At 37.2% G+C, this 16,511-nt stretch overlaps 19 non-coding genes across 19 annotated transcripts; all 19 read left to right on the forward strand.

The window, feature by feature from the left end:
• The first annotated feature begins 451 nt into the window (after positions 1-451).
• Positions 452-523, forward strand: TRNAG-CCC (transfer RNA glycine (anticodon CCC)). The gene has a single exon. It is a non-coding gene; the product is annotated as a tRNA-Gly (tRNA).
• Positions 524-1,877: 1,354 nt separating this feature from the next.
• TRNAG-CCC (transfer RNA glycine (anticodon CCC)) lies at positions 1,878-1,949 on the forward strand. The gene has a single exon. It is a non-coding gene; the product is annotated as a tRNA-Gly (tRNA).
• Positions 1,950-2,045: 96 nt separating this feature from the next.
• TRNAG-UCC (transfer RNA glycine (anticodon UCC)) lies at positions 2,046-2,117 on the forward strand. Its single transcript has one exon. It is a non-coding gene; the product is annotated as a tRNA-Gly (tRNA).
• A 1,182-nt stretch (positions 2,118-3,299) lies between these two features.
• TRNAG-CCC (transfer RNA glycine (anticodon CCC)) lies at positions 3,300-3,371 on the forward strand. The gene has a single exon. It is a non-coding gene; the product is annotated as a tRNA-Gly (tRNA).
• Positions 3,372-4,720: 1,349 nt separating this feature from the next.
• Positions 4,721-4,792, forward strand: TRNAG-CCC (transfer RNA glycine (anticodon CCC)). The gene has a single exon. It is a non-coding gene; the product is annotated as a tRNA-Gly (tRNA).
• Positions 4,793-5,805: 1,013 nt separating this feature from the next.
• TRNAG-CCC (transfer RNA glycine (anticodon CCC)) lies at positions 5,806-5,877 on the forward strand. The gene has a single exon. It is a non-coding gene; the product is annotated as a tRNA-Gly (tRNA).
• Positions 5,878-5,973: 96 nt separating this feature from the next.
• TRNAG-UCC (transfer RNA glycine (anticodon UCC)) lies at positions 5,974-6,045 on the forward strand. The gene has a single exon. It is a non-coding gene; the product is annotated as a tRNA-Gly (tRNA).
• Positions 6,046-6,316: 271 nt separating this feature from the next.
• TRNAV-UAC (transfer RNA valine (anticodon UAC)) lies at positions 6,317-6,388 on the forward strand. The gene has a single exon. It is a non-coding gene; the product is annotated as a tRNA-Val (tRNA).
• An 839-nt stretch (positions 6,389-7,227) lies between these two features.
• On the forward strand, positions 7,228-7,299 carry TRNAG-CCC (transfer RNA glycine (anticodon CCC)). Its single transcript has one exon. It is a non-coding gene; the product is annotated as a tRNA-Gly (tRNA).
• Positions 7,300-7,395: 96 nt separating this feature from the next.
• Positions 7,396-7,467, forward strand: TRNAG-UCC (transfer RNA glycine (anticodon UCC)). Its single transcript has one exon. It is a non-coding gene; the product is annotated as a tRNA-Gly (tRNA).
• Positions 7,468-8,651: 1,184 nt separating this feature from the next.
• TRNAG-CCC (transfer RNA glycine (anticodon CCC)) lies at positions 8,652-8,723 on the forward strand. Its single transcript has one exon. It is a non-coding gene; the product is annotated as a tRNA-Gly (tRNA).
• Positions 8,724-8,819: 96 nt separating this feature from the next.
• TRNAG-UCC (transfer RNA glycine (anticodon UCC)) lies at positions 8,820-8,891 on the forward strand. Its single transcript has one exon. It is a non-coding gene; the product is annotated as a tRNA-Gly (tRNA).
• Positions 8,892-10,072: 1,181 nt separating this feature from the next.
• On the forward strand, positions 10,073-10,144 carry TRNAG-CCC (transfer RNA glycine (anticodon CCC)). Its single transcript has one exon. It is a non-coding gene; the product is annotated as a tRNA-Gly (tRNA).
• Positions 10,145-10,240: 96 nt separating this feature from the next.
• TRNAG-UCC (transfer RNA glycine (anticodon UCC)) lies at positions 10,241-10,312 on the forward strand. Its single transcript has one exon. It is a non-coding gene; the product is annotated as a tRNA-Gly (tRNA).
• A 1,183-nt stretch (positions 10,313-11,495) lies between these two features.
• On the forward strand, positions 11,496-11,567 carry TRNAG-CCC (transfer RNA glycine (anticodon CCC)). The gene has a single exon. It is a non-coding gene; the product is annotated as a tRNA-Gly (tRNA).
• A 1,518-nt stretch (positions 11,568-13,085) lies between these two features.
• TRNAG-UCC (transfer RNA glycine (anticodon UCC)) lies at positions 13,086-13,157 on the forward strand. Its single transcript has one exon. It is a non-coding gene; the product is annotated as a tRNA-Gly (tRNA).
• Positions 13,158-14,340: 1,183 nt separating this feature from the next.
• On the forward strand, positions 14,341-14,412 carry TRNAG-CCC (transfer RNA glycine (anticodon CCC)). The gene has a single exon. It is a non-coding gene; the product is annotated as a tRNA-Gly (tRNA).
• Positions 14,413-15,018: 606 nt separating this feature from the next.
• TRNAG-UCC (transfer RNA glycine (anticodon UCC)) lies at positions 15,019-15,090 on the forward strand. The gene has a single exon. It is a non-coding gene; the product is annotated as a tRNA-Gly (tRNA).
• Positions 15,091-16,263: 1,173 nt separating this feature from the next.
• On the forward strand, positions 16,264-16,335 carry TRNAG-CCC (transfer RNA glycine (anticodon CCC)). Its single transcript has one exon. It is a non-coding gene; the product is annotated as a tRNA-Gly (tRNA).
• The last annotated feature ends 176 nt before the right edge of the window (positions 16,336-16,511 follow it).

Here is a 16,511-nt window from a genome sequence, read left to right on the forward strand (position 1 = left end):
TGTAGTCTTTTTGAGCTAAGGCTCATAGTGTACTTTCTTTCTTGGTAAGAGTTTAGTTACCTTATTGGCAAAAAAGTGAAAATAATTGAGAGAATTGTAAGAATTGGTGGAAAAGCTCCATAGCTGATTCACAAGAATTCATCTTTGAGTTTTGGACAATGCTTTGCCTTGTTTTTAAACTTTTTAGTAATTGGCTCTTTCAAGACATATTCAGTCCTACTTTTTTAAGTAAAAGTTTAGCAGATTTAACAGCCATAATCCCAAACCAGTCAAGTTGGTTCATGCATTGGTGGTATAGTGGTGAGCATAGCTACTTCCCAAGCAGTTGACCCGGGTTCGATTCGCGGCCAATGCAATACTTATGTAGTTTTATTTCTGGCATATCATACATTTTACAAACTATTTTGTAATGTTAGTGCAGAAAATGTAAAAAAAAAAGCTGACCCTGTAAGCATTGGTGGTATAGTAGTGAGCATAGCTGCCTCCCAAGCAGTTGACCTGGGTTCGATTCCCGGCCAATACAAAACACCGGTGTTTTTTTTTTTCAGGCACGTCATAATTTTTACTAACAATTTTGTAGGGTTAGTGCAGAAAATGTGAAAAAAATGCTGAGTACCTTAAGCATTTTTGGTATAGTGGTGAGCAAACCTGCCTTCCAAGCAGTTGACCTGCGATTGATTCCTGGTCAATGCAATACTTATGTGGGTTTTTTTTTCCTGGCATGTCTTACTTTTTACTAATAATTTTGTATTGTTAGTGCAGAAAATGTAAGAAAAAAACATGGCTTCTTTAAGTGTTGGTGGTATAGTGGTGAGCATAGCTGCTTCCCAAGCAGTTGACCTGCGATTGATTCCTGGTCAATGCAATACTTATGTGGGTTTTTTTTTCCTGGCATGTCTTACTTTTTACTAATAATTTTGTATTGTTAGTGCAGAAAATGTAAGAAAAAAACATGGCTTCTTTAAGTGTTGGTGGTATAGTGGTGAGCATAGCTGCCTTCCAAGCTGTTGACCCGGGTTCGATTCCTGGCCAACGCATGATTTGTTTTTCACATTTGGTGATGCTTTTAGTCTGTTTTAATTTTTCGTGTTAAGGCTCATGCTCTTCTTTCTTCTTAGAGTTTAGCAACCACGAAAATGAGAAAAAAATTGAAGAGAATATTTCTTAGATTTTTTTCAACTGTCTCATCTAACTGATCTTCTGCTCTTCAGTTGTTGATGAAATACTTTGTAGGGTTAGTCTCCAATACGAAAGCAATGTGAGGGTTGGCATTGGTGTTATGCTGGTGGGTGTAGTTGCTTTTAAAACAATAGGCCATAGTTTAATTCTTGAAGAACTCATTGTTTTTTTCCATTTGGTGGTGTTTGGACTCTTTTTCACTTTCTGTGCTAAGGCTTATGCTTTTATTTCTTTCTTGGTAACACTTTAGCTACCTTAGTGGGCAGAAAGCAAAGCTAATTGAGAGAATTTGTAGGCAGAGGTGGAAAAGCTACATAACTGATTCCAAAAACTCCTCTGTCTTTAGAGTTAGTGTTAAAAATGCCAAAAATGGCAGAGGTCTTTAGGGGGAATTTGGTGCTGCTGTTGACTCTTTGTAATCTGTTTGAGCTAAGGCTCATAGTTTACTTTCTTTCTTGGTAAGAGTTTAGTTACCCTATTGTCAAAAAAGTGAAACTAATTGAGAGAATTGTAAGAATTGGTGGAAAAGCTCCATAGCTGATTCACAAGAATTCATCTTTGAGTTTTGGACAATGCTTTGCCTTGTTTTTAAACTTTTTAGTAATTGGCTCTTTCAAGACATATTCAGTCCTCCTTTTTCTAAGTAAAACTTTAGCAGATTTAACGGCCATAATCCCAAACCAGTCAAGTTGGTTCATGCATTGGTGGTATAGTGGTGAGCATAGCTGCTTCCCAAGCAGTTGACCCGGGTTCGATTCCCCGCCAATGCAATACTTATGTAGTTTTATTTCTGGCATATCATACATTTTACAAACTATTTTGTAATGTTAGTGCAGAAAATGTAAAAAAAAAAGCTGATCCTGTAAGCATTGGTGGTATAGTGGTGAGCATAGCTGCCTTCCAAGCAGTTGACCCGGGTTTGATTCCCGGCCAATGCAAAACATGGGTGTGGTTTTTTTTCAGGCACGTCATAATTTTTACTAACAATTTTGTAGGGTTAGTGCAGAAAATGTGAAAAAAATGCTGGGTACCTTAAGAATTTTTGGTATAGTGGTGAACAAACCTGCCTTCCAAGCAGTTGACCTGCGATTGATTCCTGGTCAATGTAATACTTATGTGGGTTTTTTTTTTCCTGGCACGTCTTACTTTTTACTAATAATTTTGTATTGTTAGTGCAGAAAATGTAAGAAGAAAACATGGCTTCTGTAAGTGTTGGTGGTATAGTGGTTAGAATAGCTGCCTTCCAAGCTGTTCACCCGGGTTTGATTCCCGGCCAATGCATGAATTGTTTTTCACATTTGGTGATGCTTTTAGTCTGTTTTAATTTATCGTGTTAAGGCTCATGCTCTTCTTTCTTCTTAGAGTTTAGCAACCACGAAAATGAGAAAAAAATTGAAGAGAATATTTCTTAGATTTTTTTCAACTGTCTCATCTAACTGATCTTCTGCTCTTCAGTTGTTGATGAAATACTTTGTAGGGTTAGTCTCCAATACGAAAGCAATGTCAGGGTTGGCATTGGTGTTATGCTGGTGGGTGTAGTTGCTTTTAAAACAATAGGCCATAGTTTAATTCTTGAAGAACTCATTGTTTTTTTCCATTTGGTGGTGTTTGGAATCTTTTTCACTTTCTGTGCTAAGGCTTATGCTTTTATTTCTTTCTTGGTAACACTTTAGCTACCTTACTGGGCAGAAAGCAAAGCTAATTGAGAGAATTTGTAGGCAGAGGTGGAAAAGCTACATAACTGATTCCAAAAACTCCTCTGTCTTTAGAGTTAGTGTTAAAAATGCCAAAAATGGCAGAGGTCTTTAGGGGGAATTTGGTGCTGGTGCTGACTCTTTGTAATATTTTGAGCTAAGGCTCATAGTGTACTTTCTTTCTTGGTAAGAGTTTAGTTACCTTATTGTCAAAAAAGTGAAAATAATTGAGAGAATTGTAAGAATTGGTGGAAAAGCTCCATAGCTGATTCACAAGAATTCATCTTTGAGTTTTGGACAATGCTTTGCCTTGTTTTTAAACTTTTTAGTAATTGGCTCTTTCAAGACATATTCAGTCCTCCTTTTTCTAAGTAAAACTTTAGCAGATTTAACGGCCATAATCCCAAACCAGTCAAGTTGGTTCATGCATTGGTGGTATAGTGGTGAGCATAGCTGCTTCCCAAGCAGTTGACCAGGGTTTGATTCCCGGCCAATGCAATACTTATGTAGTTTTATTTCTGGCATATCATACATTTTACAAACTATTTTGTAATGTTAGTGCAGAAAATGTAAAAAAAAAGCTGATCCTGTAAGCATTGGTGGTATAGTGGTGAGCATAGCTGCCTTCCAAGCAGTTGACCTGGGTTCGATTCCCGTCCAATGCAAAACATGGGTGTGTTTTTTTTTCAGGCACGTCATAATTTTTACTAACAATTTTGTAGGGTTAGTGCAGAAAATGTGAAAAAAATGCTGGGTACCTTAAGCATTTTTGGTATAGTGGTGAGCAAACCTGCCTTCCAAGCAGTTGACCTGCGATTGATTCCTGGTCAATGCAATACTTATGTGGGTTTTTTTTTCCTGGCACGTCTTACTTTTTACTAATAATTTTGCATTGTTAGTGCAGAAAATGTAAGAAGAAAACATGGCTTCTGTAAGTGTTGGTGGTATAGTGGTGAGAATAGCTGCCTTCCAAGCTGTTGACCCGGGTTTGATTCCCGGCCAATGCATGAATTGTTTTTCACATTTGGTGATGCTTTTAGTCTGTTTTAATTTTTCGTGTTAAGGCTCATGCTCTTCTTTCTTCTTAGAGTTTAGCAACCACGAAAATGAGAAAAAAATTGAAGAGAATATTTCTTAGATTTTTTTCAACTGTCTCATCTAACTGATCTTCTGCTCTTCAGTTGTTGATTAAATACTTTGTAGGGTTAGTCTCCAATACGAAAGCAATGTCAGGGTTGGCATTGGTGTTATGCTGGTGGGTGTAGTTGCTTTTAAAACAATAGGCCATAGTTTAATTCTTGAAGAACTCATTGTTTTTTTGCATTTGGTGGTGTTTGGAATCTTTTTCACTTTCTGTGCTAAGGCTTATGCTTTTATTTCTTTCTTGGTAACACTTTAGCTACCTTAGTGGGCAGAAAGCAAAGCTAATTGAGAGAATTTGTAGGCAGAGGTGGAAAAGCTACATAACTGATTCCAAAAACTCCTCAGTCTTTAGAGTTAGTGTTAAAAATGCCAAAAATGGCAGAGGTCTTTAGGGGGAATTTGGTGCTGCTGTTGACTCTTTGTAATCTGTTTGAGCTAAGGCTCATAGTGTACTTTCTTTCTTGGTAAGAGTTTAGTTACCTTATTGTCAAAAAAGTGAAACTAATTGAGAGAATTGTAAGAATTGGTGGAAAAGCTCCATAGCTGATTCACAAGAATTCATCTTTGAGTTTTGGACAATGCTTTGCCTTGTTTTTAAACTTTTTAGTAATTGGCTCTTTCAAGACATATTCAGTCCTCCTTTTTCTAAGTAAAACTTTAGCAGATTTAACGGCCATAATCCCAAACCAGTCAAGTTGGTTCATGCATTGGTGGTATAGTGGTGAGCATAGCTGCTTCCCAAGCAGTTGACCCAGGTTCGATTCCCGGCCAATGCAATACTTATGTAGTTTTTATTTTTTCCTGGCACGTCTTACTTTTTACTAATAATTTTGTATTGTTAGTGCAGAAAATGTAAGAATAAAATATGGCTTCTGTAAGTGTTGGTGGTATAGTGGTGAGCATAGCTGCCTTCCAAGCAGTTGACCCGAGTTCAATTCCTGGCCAACGCATGAATTGTTTTTCACATTTGGTGATGCTTTTAGTCTGTTTTAATTTTTCGTGTTAAGGCTCATGCTCTTCTTTCTTCTTAGAGTTTAGCAACCACGAAAATGAGAAAAAAATTGAAGAGAATATTTCTTAGATTTTTTTCAACTGTCTCATCTAACTGATCTTCTGCTCTTCAGTTGTTGATTAAATACTTTGTAGGGTTAGTCTCCAATACGAAAGCAATGTCAGGGTTGGCATTGGTGTTATGCTGGTGGGTGTAGTTGCTTTTAAAACAATAGGCCATAGTTTAATTCTTGAAGAACTCATTGTTTTTTTGCATTTGGTGGTGTTTGGACTCTTTTTCACTTTCTGTGCTAAGGCTTATGCTTTTATTTCTTTCTTGGTAACACTTTAGCTACCTTAGTGGGCAGAAAGCAAAGCTAATTGAGAGAATTTGTAGGCAGAGGTGGAAAAGCTACATAATTGATTCCAAAAACTCCTCTGTCTTTAGAGTTAGTGTTAAAAATGCCAAAAATGGCAGAGGTCTTGAGGGGGAATTTGGTGCTGCTTTTGACTCTTTGTAATCTGTTTGAGCTAAGGCTCATAGTGTACTTTCTTTCTTGGTAAGAGTTTAGTTACCTTATTGCAAAAAAGTGAAAATAATTGAGAGAATTGTAAGAATTGGTGGAAAAGCTCCATAGCTGATTCACAAGAATTCATCTTTGAGTTTTGGACAAAACTTTTCCTTGTTTTTAAACTTTTTAGTAATTGGCTCTTTCAAGACATATTCAGTCCTCCTTTTTCTAAGTAAAACTTTAGCAGATTTAACAGCCATAATCCCAAACCACTCAAGTTGGTTCATGCATTGGTGGTATAGTGGAGAGCATAGCTGCTTCCCAAGCAGTTGACCCGGGTTCGATTCCCGGCCAATGCAATACTTATGTAGTTTTATTTCTGGCATATCATACATTTTACAAACTATTTTGTAATGTTAGTGCAGAAAATGTAAAAAAAAAAGCTGATCCTGTAAGCATTGGTGGTATAGTGGTGAGCATAGCTGCCTTCCAAGCAGTTGACCCGGGTTCGATTGCCGGCCAATGCAAAACATGGGTGTGTTTTTTTTTCAGGCACGTCATAATTTTTACTAACAATTTTGTAGGGTTAGTGCAGAAAATGTGAAAAAAATGCTGGGTACCTTAAGCATTTTTGGTATAGTGGTGAGCAAACCTGCCTTCCAAGCAGTTGACCTGCGATTGATTCCTGGTCAATGCAATACTTATGTGGGTTTTTTTTTTCCTGGCACGTCTTACTTTTTACTAATAATTTTGTATTGTTAGTGCAGAAAATGTAAGAAAAAAACATGGCTTCTGTAAGTGTTGGTGGTATAGTGGTGAGCATAGCTGCCTTACAAGCTGTTGACCCAGGTTCAATTCCTGGCCAACGCATGAATTGTTTTTCACATTTGGTGATGCTTTTAGTCTGTTTTAATTTTTCGTGTTAAGGCTCATGCTCTTCTTTCTTCTTAGAGTTTAGCAACCACGAAAATGAGAAAAAAATTGAAGAGAATATTTCTTAGATTTTTTTCAACTGTCTCATCTAACTGATCTTCTGCTCTTCAGTTGTTGATTAAATACTTTGTAGGGTTAGTCTCCAATACGAAAGCAATGTGAGGGTTGGCATTGGTGTTATGCTGGTGGGTGTAGTTGCTTTTAAAACAATAGGCCATAGTTTAATTCTTGAAGAACTCATTGTTTTTTTGCATTTGGTGGTGTTTGGAATCTTTTTCACTTTCTGTGCTAAGGCTTATGCTTTTATTTCTTTCTTGGTAACACTTTAGGTACCTTAGTGGGCAGAAAGCAAAGCTAATTGAGAGAATTTGTAGGCAGAGGTGGAAAAGCTACATAACTGATTCCAAAAACTCCTCTGTCTTTAGAGTTAGTGTTAAAAATGCCAAAAATGGCAGAGGTCTTTAGGGGGAATTTGGTGCTGCTGTTGACTCTTTGTAATCTGTTTGAGCTAAGGCTCATAGTGTACTTTCTTTCTTGGTAAGAGTTTAGTTACCTTATTGCAAAAAAGTGAAACTAATTAAGAGAATTGTAAGAATTGGTGGAAAATCTCCATAGCTGATTCACAAGAATTCATCTTTGAGTTTTGGACAATGCTTTGCCTTGTTTTTAAACTTTTTAGTAATTGGCTCTTTCAAGACATATTCAGTCCTCCTTTTTCTAAGTAAAACTTTAGCAGATTTAACGGCCATAATCCCAAACCAGTCAAGTTGGTTCATGCATTGGTGGTATAGTGGTGAGCATAGCTGCTTCCCAAGCAGTTGACCCAGGTTCGATTCCCGGCCAATGCAATACTTATGTAGTTTTATTTCTGGCATATCATACATTTTACAAACTATTTTGTAATGTTAGTGCAGAAAATGTAAAAAAAAAAGCTGATCCTGTAAGCATTGGTGGTATAGTGGTGAGCATAGCTGCCTTCCAAGCAGTTGACCCGGGTTCGATTCCCGGCCAATGCAAAACATGGGTGTGTTTTTTTTTCAGGCACGTCATAATTTTTACTAACAATTTTTGTAGGGTTAGTGCAGAAAATGTGAAAAAAATGCTGGGTACCTTAAGCATTTTTGGTATAGTGGTGAGCAAACCTGCCTTCCAAGCAGTTGACCTGCGATTGATTCCTGGTCAATGCAATACTTATGTGGGTTTTTTTTTTCCTGGCACGTCTTACTTTTTACTAATAATTTTGTATTGTTAGTGCAGAAAATGTAAGAAAAAAACATGGATTCTGTAAGTGCTGGTGGTATAGTGGTGAGCATAGCTGCCTTCCAAGCTGTTGACCCAGGTTCGATTCCTGGCCAACGCATGAATTGTTTTTCACATTTGGTGATGCTTTTAGTCTGTTTTAATTTTTCGTGTTAAGGCTCATGCTCTTCTTTCTTCTTAGAGTTTAGCAAGCACGAAAATGAGAAAAAAATTGAAGAGAATATTTCTTAGATTTTTTTCAACTGTCTCATCTAACTGATCTTCTGCTCTTCAGTTGTTGATTAAATACTTTGTAGGGTTAGTCTCCAATACGAAAGCAATGTCAGGGTGGGCATTGGTGTTATGCTGGTGGGTGTAGTTGCTTTTAAAACAATAGGCTATAGTTTAATTCTTGAAGAACTCATTGTTTTTTTGCATTTGGTGGTGTTTGGAATCTTTTTCACTTTCTGTGCTAAGGCTTATGCTTTTATTTCTTTCTTGGTAACACTTTAGCTACCTTAGTGGGCAGAAAGCAAAGCTAATTGAGAGAATTTGTAGGCAGAGGTGGAAAAGCTACATAACTGATTCCAAAAACTCCTCTGTCTTTAGAGTTAGTGTTAAAAATGCCAAAAATGGCAGAGGTCTTTAGGGGGAATTTGGTGCTGCTGTTGACTCTTTGTAATCTGTTTGAGCTAAGGCTCATAGTGTACTTTCTTTCTTGGTAAGAGGTTAGTTACCTTATTGTCAAAAAAGTGAAACTAATTGAGAGAATTGTAAGAATTGGTGGAAAAGCTCCATAGCTGATTCACAAGAATTCATCTTTGAGTTTTGGACAATGCTTTGCCTTGTTTTTAAACTTTTTAGTAATTGGCTCTTTCAAGACATATTCAGTCCTCCTTTTTCTAAGTAAAACTTTAGCAGATTTAACGGCCATAATCCCAAACCAGTCAAGTTGGTTCATGCATTGGTGGTATAGTGGTGAGCATAGCTGCTTCCCAAGCATTTGACCCGGGTTCGATTCCCGGCCAATGCAATACTTATGTAGTTTTATTTCTGGCATATCATACATTTTACAAACTATTTTGTAATGTTAGTGCAGAAAATGTAAAAAAAAAAGCTGATCCTGTAAGCATTGGTGGTATAGTGGTGAGCATAGCTGCCTTCCAAGCAGTTGACCCGGGTTCGATTCCCGGCCAATGCAAAACATGGGTGTGTTTTTTTTCAGGCACGTCATAATTTTTACTAACAATTTTGTAGGGTTAGTGCAGAAAATGTGAAAAAAATGCTGGGTACCTTAAGCATTTTTGGTATAGTGGTGAGCAAACCTGCCTTCCAAGCAGTTGACCTGCGATTGATTCCTGGTCAATGCAATACTTATGTGGGTTTTTTTTTTCCTGGCACGTCTTACTTTTTACTAATAATTTTGTATTGTTAGTGCAGAAAATGTAAGAAAAAAACATGGCTTCTGTAAGTGTTGTTGGTATAGTGGTGAGCATAGCTGCCTTCCAAACAGTTGACCCGGGTTCAATTCCTGGCCAACGCATGAATTGTTTTTCACATTTGGTGATGCTTTTAGTCTGTTTTAATTTTTCGTGTTAAGGCTCATGCTCTTCTTTCTTCTTAGAGTTTAGCAACCACGAAAATGAGAAAAAAATTGAAGAGAATATTTCTTAGATTTTTTTCAACTGTCTCATCTAACTGATCTTCTGCTCTTCAGTTGTTGATTAAATACTTTGTAGGGTTAGTCTCCAATACGAAAGCAATGTGAGGGTTGGCATTGGTGTTATGCTGGTGGGTGTAGTTGCTTTTAAAACAATATGCCATAGTTTAATTCTTGAAGAACTCATTGTTTTTTTGCATTTGGTGGTGTTTGGAATCTTTTTCACTTTCTGTGCTAAGGCTTATGCTTTTATTTCTTTCTTGGTAACACTTTAGCTACCTTAGTGGGCAGAAAGCAAAGCTAATTGAGAGAATTTGTAGGCAGAGGTGGAAAAGCTACATAACTGATTCCAAAAACTCCTCTGTCTTTAGAGTTAGTGTTAAAAATGCCAAAAATGGCAGAGGTCTTTAGGGGGAATTTGGTGCTGCTTTTGACTCTTTGTAATCTGTTTGAGCTAAGGCTCATAGTGTACTTTCTTTCTTGGTAAGAGTTTAGTTACCTTATTGCAAAAAAGTGAAAATAATTGAGAGAATTGTAAGAATTGGTGGAAAAGCTACATAGCTGATTCACAAGAATTCATCTTTGAGTTTTGGACAATGCTTTGCCTTGTTTTTAAACTTTTTAGTAATTGGCTCTTTCAAGACATATTCAGTCCTCCTTTTTCTAAGTAAAACTTTAGCAGATTTAACGGCCATAATCCCAAACCAGTCAAGTTGGTTCATGCATTGGTGGTATAGTGGTGAGCATAGCTGCTTCCCAAGCAGTTGACCCGGGTTCTATTCCCGGCCAATGCAATACTTATGTAGTTTTATTTCTGGCATATCATACATTTTACAAACTATTTTGTAATGATAGTGCAGAAAATGTAAAAAAAAAAGCTGATCCTGTAAGCATTGGTGGTATAGTGGTGAGCATAGCTGCCTTCCAAGCAGTTGACCCGGGTTCGATTCCCGGCCAATGCAAAACATGGGTGTGTTTTTTTTTCAGGCACGTCATAATTTTAACTAACAATTTTGTAGGGTTAGTGCAGAAAATGTGAAAAAAATGCTGGGTACCTTAAGCATTTTTGGTATAGTGGTGAGCAAACCTGCCTTCCAAGCAGTTGACCTGCAATTGATTCCTGGTCAATGCAATACTTATGTGGGTTTTTTTTTTCCTGGCATGTCTTACTTTTTACTAATAATTTTGTATTGTTAGTGCAGAAAATGTAAGAAAAAAACATGGCTTCTGTAAGTGTTGGTGGTATAGTGGTGAGCATAGCTGCCTTCCAAGCTGTTGGCCCGGGTTCGATTCCTGGCCAACGCCTGAATTGTTTTTCACATTTGGTGATGCTTTTAGTCTGTTTTAATTTTTCGTGTTAAGGCTCATGCTCTTCTTTCTTCTTAGAGTTTAGCAACCACGAAAATGAGAAAAAAATTGAAGAGAATATTTCTTAGATTTTTTTCAACTGTCTCATCTAACTGATCTTCTGCTTTTCAGTTGTTGATTAAATACTTTGTAGGGTTAGTCTCCAATACGAAAGCAATGTCAGGGTTGGCATTGGTGTTATGCTGGTGGGTGTAGTTGCTTTTAAAACAATAGGCCATAGTTTAATTCTTGAAGAACTCATTGTTTTTTTCCATTTGGTGGTGTTTGGAATCTTTTTCACTTTCTGTGCTAAGGCTTATGCTTTTATTTCTTTCTTGGTAACACTTTAGCTACCTTAGTGGGCAGAAAGCAAAGCTAATTGAGAGAATTTGTAGGCAAAGGTGGAAAAGCTACATAACTGATTCCAAAAACTCCTCTGTCTTTAGAGTTAGTGTTAAAAATGCCAAAAATGGCAGAGGTCTTTAGGGGGAATTTGGTGCTGCTGTTCACTCTTTGTAATCTGTTTGAGCTAAGGCTCATAGTGTACTTTCTTTCTTGGTAAGAGTTTAGTTACCTTATTGTCAAAAAAGTGAAACTAATTGAGAGAATTGTAAGAATTGGTGGAAAAGCTCCATAGATGATTCACAAGAATTCATCTTTGAGTTTTGGACAATGCTTTGCCTTGTTTTTAAACTTTTTAGTAATTGGCTCTTTCAAGACATATTTAGTCCTCCTTTTTCTAAGTAAAACTTTAGCAGATTTAACGGCCATAATCCCAAACCAGTCACGTTGGTTCCTGCATTGGTGGTATAGTGGTGAGCATAGCTGCTTCCCAAGCAGTTGACCCAGGTTCGATTCCCGGCCAATGCAATACTTATGTAGTTTGATTTCAGGCATATCATACATTTTACAAACTATTTTGTAATGTTAGTGCAGAAAATGTAAAAAAAAAAGCTGATCCTGTAAGCATTGGTGGTATAGTGGTGAGCATAGCTGCCTTCCAAGCAGTTGACCCGGGTTCGATTCTTGGCCAATGCAAAACATGGGTGTGTTTTTTTTTCAGGCACGTCATAATTTTTACTAACAATTTTGTAGGGTTAGTGCAGAAAATGTGAAAAAAATGCTGGGTACCTTAAGCATTTTTGGTATAGTGGTGAGCAAACCTGCCTTCCAAGCAGTTGACCTGCGATTGATTCCTGGTCAATGCAATACTTATGTGGGTTTTTTTGTCCTGGCACGTCTTACTTTTTACTAATAATTTTGTATTGTTAGTGCAGAAAATGTAAGAAAAAAACATGGCTTCTGTAAGTGTTGGTGGTATAGTGGTGAGCATAGCTGCCTTCCAAGCTGTTGACCCGGGTTCGATTCCTGGCCAATGCATGAATTGTTATTCACATTTGGTGATGCTTTTAGTCTGTTTTAATTTTTCGTGTTAAGGCTCATGCTCTTCTTTCTTCTTAGAGTTTAGCAACCACGAAAATGAGAAAAAAATTGAAGAGAATATTTCTTAGATTTTTTTCAACTGTCTCATCTAACTGATCTTCTGCTCTTCAGTTGTTGATTAAATACTTTGTAGGGTTAGTCTCCAATACGAAAGCAATGTCAGGGTTGGCATTGGTGTTATGCTGGTGGGTGTAGTTGCTTTTAAAACAATAGGCCATAGTTTAATTCTTGAAGAACTCATTGTTTTTTTCCATTTGGTGGTGTTTGGAATCTTTTTCACTTTCTGTGCTAAGGCTTATGCTTTTATTTCTTTCTTGGTAACACTTTAGCTACCTTAGTGGGCAGAAAGCAAAGCTAATTGAGAGAATTTGTAGGCAGAGGTGGAAAAGCTACATAACTGATTCCAAAAACTCCTCTGTCTTTAGAGTTAGTGTTAAAAATGCCAAAAATGGCAGAGGTCTTTAGGGGGAATTTGGTGCTGCTGTTGACTCTTTGTAATCTGTTTGAGCTAAGGCTCATAGTGTACTTTCTTTCTTGGTAAGAGTTTAGTTACCTTATTGGCAAAAAAGTGAAAATAATTGAGAGAAATGTAAGAATTGGTGGAAAAGCTCCATAGCTGATTCACAAGAATTCATCTTTGAGTTTTGGACAATGCTTTGCCTTGTTTTTAAACTTTTTAGTAATTGGCTCTTTCAAGACATATTCAGTCCTCCTTTTTTAAGTAAAACTTTAGCAGATTTAACAGCCAAAATCCCAAACCAGTCAAGTGGGTTCATGCATTGGTGGTATAGTGGTGAGCATAACTGCTTCCTAACCAGTTGACCTGGGTTTGATTCCCGGCCAATGCAATACTTATGTAGTTTTATTTCTGGCATATCATACATTTTACAAACTATTTTGTAATGTTAGTGCAGAAAATGTAAAAAAAAAAAGCTGACCCTGTAAGCATTGGTGGTATAGTGGTGAGCATAGCTGCCTTCCAAGCAGTTGACCCGGGTTCAATTCCCGGCCAATACAAAACATCGGTGTTTTTTTTTTTTCAGGCACGTCAAACTTTTTACTAACAATTTTGTAGGGTTAGTGCAGAAAATGTGAAAAAAATGCTCGGTACCTTAAGCATTTTTGGTATAGTGGTGAGCAAACCTGCCTTCCAAGCAGTTGACCTGCGATTGATTCCTGGTCAATGCAATACTTATGTGTTTTTTTTTTTCCTGGCACGTCTTACTTTTTACTAATAATTTCGCATTGTTAGTGCAGAAAATGTAAGAAAAAAACATGGCTTCTGTAAGTGTTGGTGGTATAGTGGTGAGAATTGCTGCCTTCCAAGTAGTTGACCCACGTTTGATTCCCGGCCAACGCATGAATTGTTTTTCACATTTGGTGATGCTTTTAGTCTGTTTTAATTTTTCGTGTTAAGTCTCAGGCTCTTCTTTCTTCTTTGAGTTTAGCAACCACGAAAATGAGAAAAAAATTGAAGAGAATATTTCTTAGATTTTTTTCAACTGTCTCATCTAACTGATCTTCTGTTCTTCAGTTGTTGATTAAACACTTTGTAGGGTTAGTCTCCAATATGAAAGCAATGTCAGGGTTGGCATTGGTGTTATGCTGGTGGGTGTAGTTGCTTTTAAAACAATAGGCCATAGTTTAATTCTTGAAGAACTCATTGTTTTTTTGCATTTGGTGGTGTTTGGACTCTTTTTCACTTTTTGTGCTAAGGCTTATGCTTTTATTTCTTTCTTGGTAACACTTTAGCTACCTTAGTTGGCAAAAAGCAAAGCTAATTGAGAGAATTTGTAGGCATAGGTGGAAAAGCTACATAACTGATTCCAAAAACTCCTCTGTCTTTAGAGTTAGTGTTAAAAATGCCAAAAATGGCAGAGTTCTTTAGGGGGAATTTGGTGCTGGTGCTGACTGTTTGTAATCTGTTTGAGCTAAGGCTCATAGTGTACTTTCTTTCTTGGTAAGAGTTTAGTTACCTTATTGTCAAAAAAGTGAAACTAATTGAGAGAATTGTAAGAATTGGTGGAAAAGCTCCATAGCTGATTCACAAGAATTCATCTCTGAGTTTTGGACAATGCTTTGCCTTGTTTTTAAACTTTTTAGTAATTGGCTCTTTCAAGACTTATTCAGTCCTCCTTTTTCTAAGTAAAACTTTAGCAGATTTAACGGCCATAATCCCAAACCAGTCAAATTGGTTCATGCATTGGTGGTATAGTGGTGAGCATAGCTGCTTCCCAAGCAGTTGACCCGGGTTCGATTCCCGGCCAATGCAATACTTATGTAGTTTTATTTCTGGCATATCATACATTTTACAAACTATTTTGTAATGTTAGTGCAGAAAATGTAAAAAAAAAAGCTGATCCTGTAAGCATTGGTGGTATAGTGGTGAGCATAGCTGCCTTCCAAGCAGTTGAACCGGGTTCGATTCCTGGCCAATGCAAAACATAGGTGTGTTTTTTTTTCAGGCACGTCATAATTTTTACTAACAATTTTGCAGGGTTAGTGCAGAAAATGTGAAAAAAATGCTGGGTACCTTAAGCATTTTTGGTATAGTGGTGAGCAAACCTGCCTTCCAAGCAGTTGACCTGCGATTGATTCCTGGTTAATGCAATACTTATGTGGGTTTTTTTGTCCTGGCACGTCTTACTTTTTACTAATAATTTTGTATTGTTAGTGCAGAAAATGTAAGAAAAAAACATGGATTCTGTAAGTGTTGGTGGTATAGTGGTGAGCATAGCTGCTTCCCAAGCAGTTGACCCGGGTTCTATTCCCGGCCAATGCAATCCTTATGTAGTTTTATTTCTGGCATATCATACATTTTACAAACTATTTTGTAATGATAGTGCAGAAAATGTAAAAAAAAAAGCTGATCCTGTAAGCATTGGTGGTATAGTGGTGAGCATAGCTGCCTTCCAAGCAGTTGACCCGAGTTCGATTCCCGGCCAATGCAAAACATGGGTGTGTTTTTTTTTCAGGCACGTCATAATTTTTACTAACAATTATGTAGGGTTCGTGCAGAAAATGTGAAAAAAATGCTGGGTACCATAAGCATTTTTGGTATAGTGGTGAGCAAACCTGCCTTCCAAGCAGTTGACCTGCAATTGATTCCTGGTCAATGCAATACTTACGTGGGTTTTTTTTTTCCTGGCACGTCTTACTTTTTACTAATAATTTCGTATTGTTAGTGCAGAAAATGTAAGAAAAAAACATGGCTTCTGTAAGTGCTGGTGTTATAGTGGTGAGCATAGCTGCCTTTCAAGCTGTTGACCCGGGTTCGATTCCTGGCCAACGCATGAATTGTTTTTCACATTTGGTGATGCTTTTAGTCTGTTTTAATTTTTCGTGTTAAGGCTCATGCTCTTCTTTTTTCTTAGAGTTTAGCAACCACGAAAATGAGAAAAAAATTGAAGAGAATATTTCTTAGATTTTTTTCAACTGTCTCATCTAACTGATCTTCTGCTTTTCAGTTGTTGATTAAATACTTTGTAGGGTTAGTCTCCAATACGAAAGCAATGTCAGGGTTGGCATTGGTGTTATGCTGGTGGGTGTAGTTGCTTTTAAAACAATAGACCATAGTTTAATTCTTGAAGAACTCATTGTTTTTTTGCATTTGGTGGTGTTTGGAATCTTTTTCACTTTCTGTGCTAAGGCTTATGCTTTTATTTCTTTCTTGGTATCACTTTAGCTACCTTAGTGGGCAGAAAGCAAAGCTAATTGAGAGAATTTGTAGGCAGAGGTGGAAAAGCTACATAACTGATTCCAAAAACTCCTCTGTCTTTAGAGTTAGTGTTAAAAATGGCAGAGGTCTTTAGGGGTAATTTGGTGCTGGTGCTGACTCTTTGTAATCTTTTTGAGCTAAGGCTCATAGTGTACTTTCTTTCTTGGTAAGAGTTTAGTTACCTTATATGCAAAAAAGTGAAAATAATTGAGAGAATTGTAAGAATTGGTGGAAAAGCTCCATAGCTGATTCACAAGAATTCATCTTTGAGTTTTGGACAATGCTTTGCCTTGTTTTTAAACTTTTTAGTAATTGGCTCTTTCAAGACATATTCAGTCCTCCTTTTTTAAGTAAAACTTTAGCAGATTTAACAGCCAAAATCCCAAACCAGTCAAGTGGGTTCATGCATTGGTGGTATAGTGGTTAGCATAGCTGCTTCCCAAGCAGTTGACCCGGGTTCGATTCCCGGCCAATGCAATACTTATGTAGTTTTATTTCTGGCATATCATACATTTTACAAACTATTTTGTAATGTTAGTGCAGAAAATGTAAAAAAAAAAGCTGATCCGGTATGCATTGGTGGTATAGTGGTGAGCATAGCTGCCTTCCAAGCAGTTGACCCGGGTTTGATTCCTGGCCAATGCAAAACATAG

This window comes from Phyllobates terribilis, unplaced genomic scaffold (genome assembly GCF_046119375.1).
Source record: "Phyllobates terribilis strain yellow unplaced genomic scaffold, ASM4611937v1 Scaffold_3__8_contigs__length_932513732, whole genome shotgun sequence".
NCBI lineage: Eukaryota > Metazoa > Chordata > Amphibia > Anura > Dendrobatidae > Phyllobates > Phyllobates terribilis.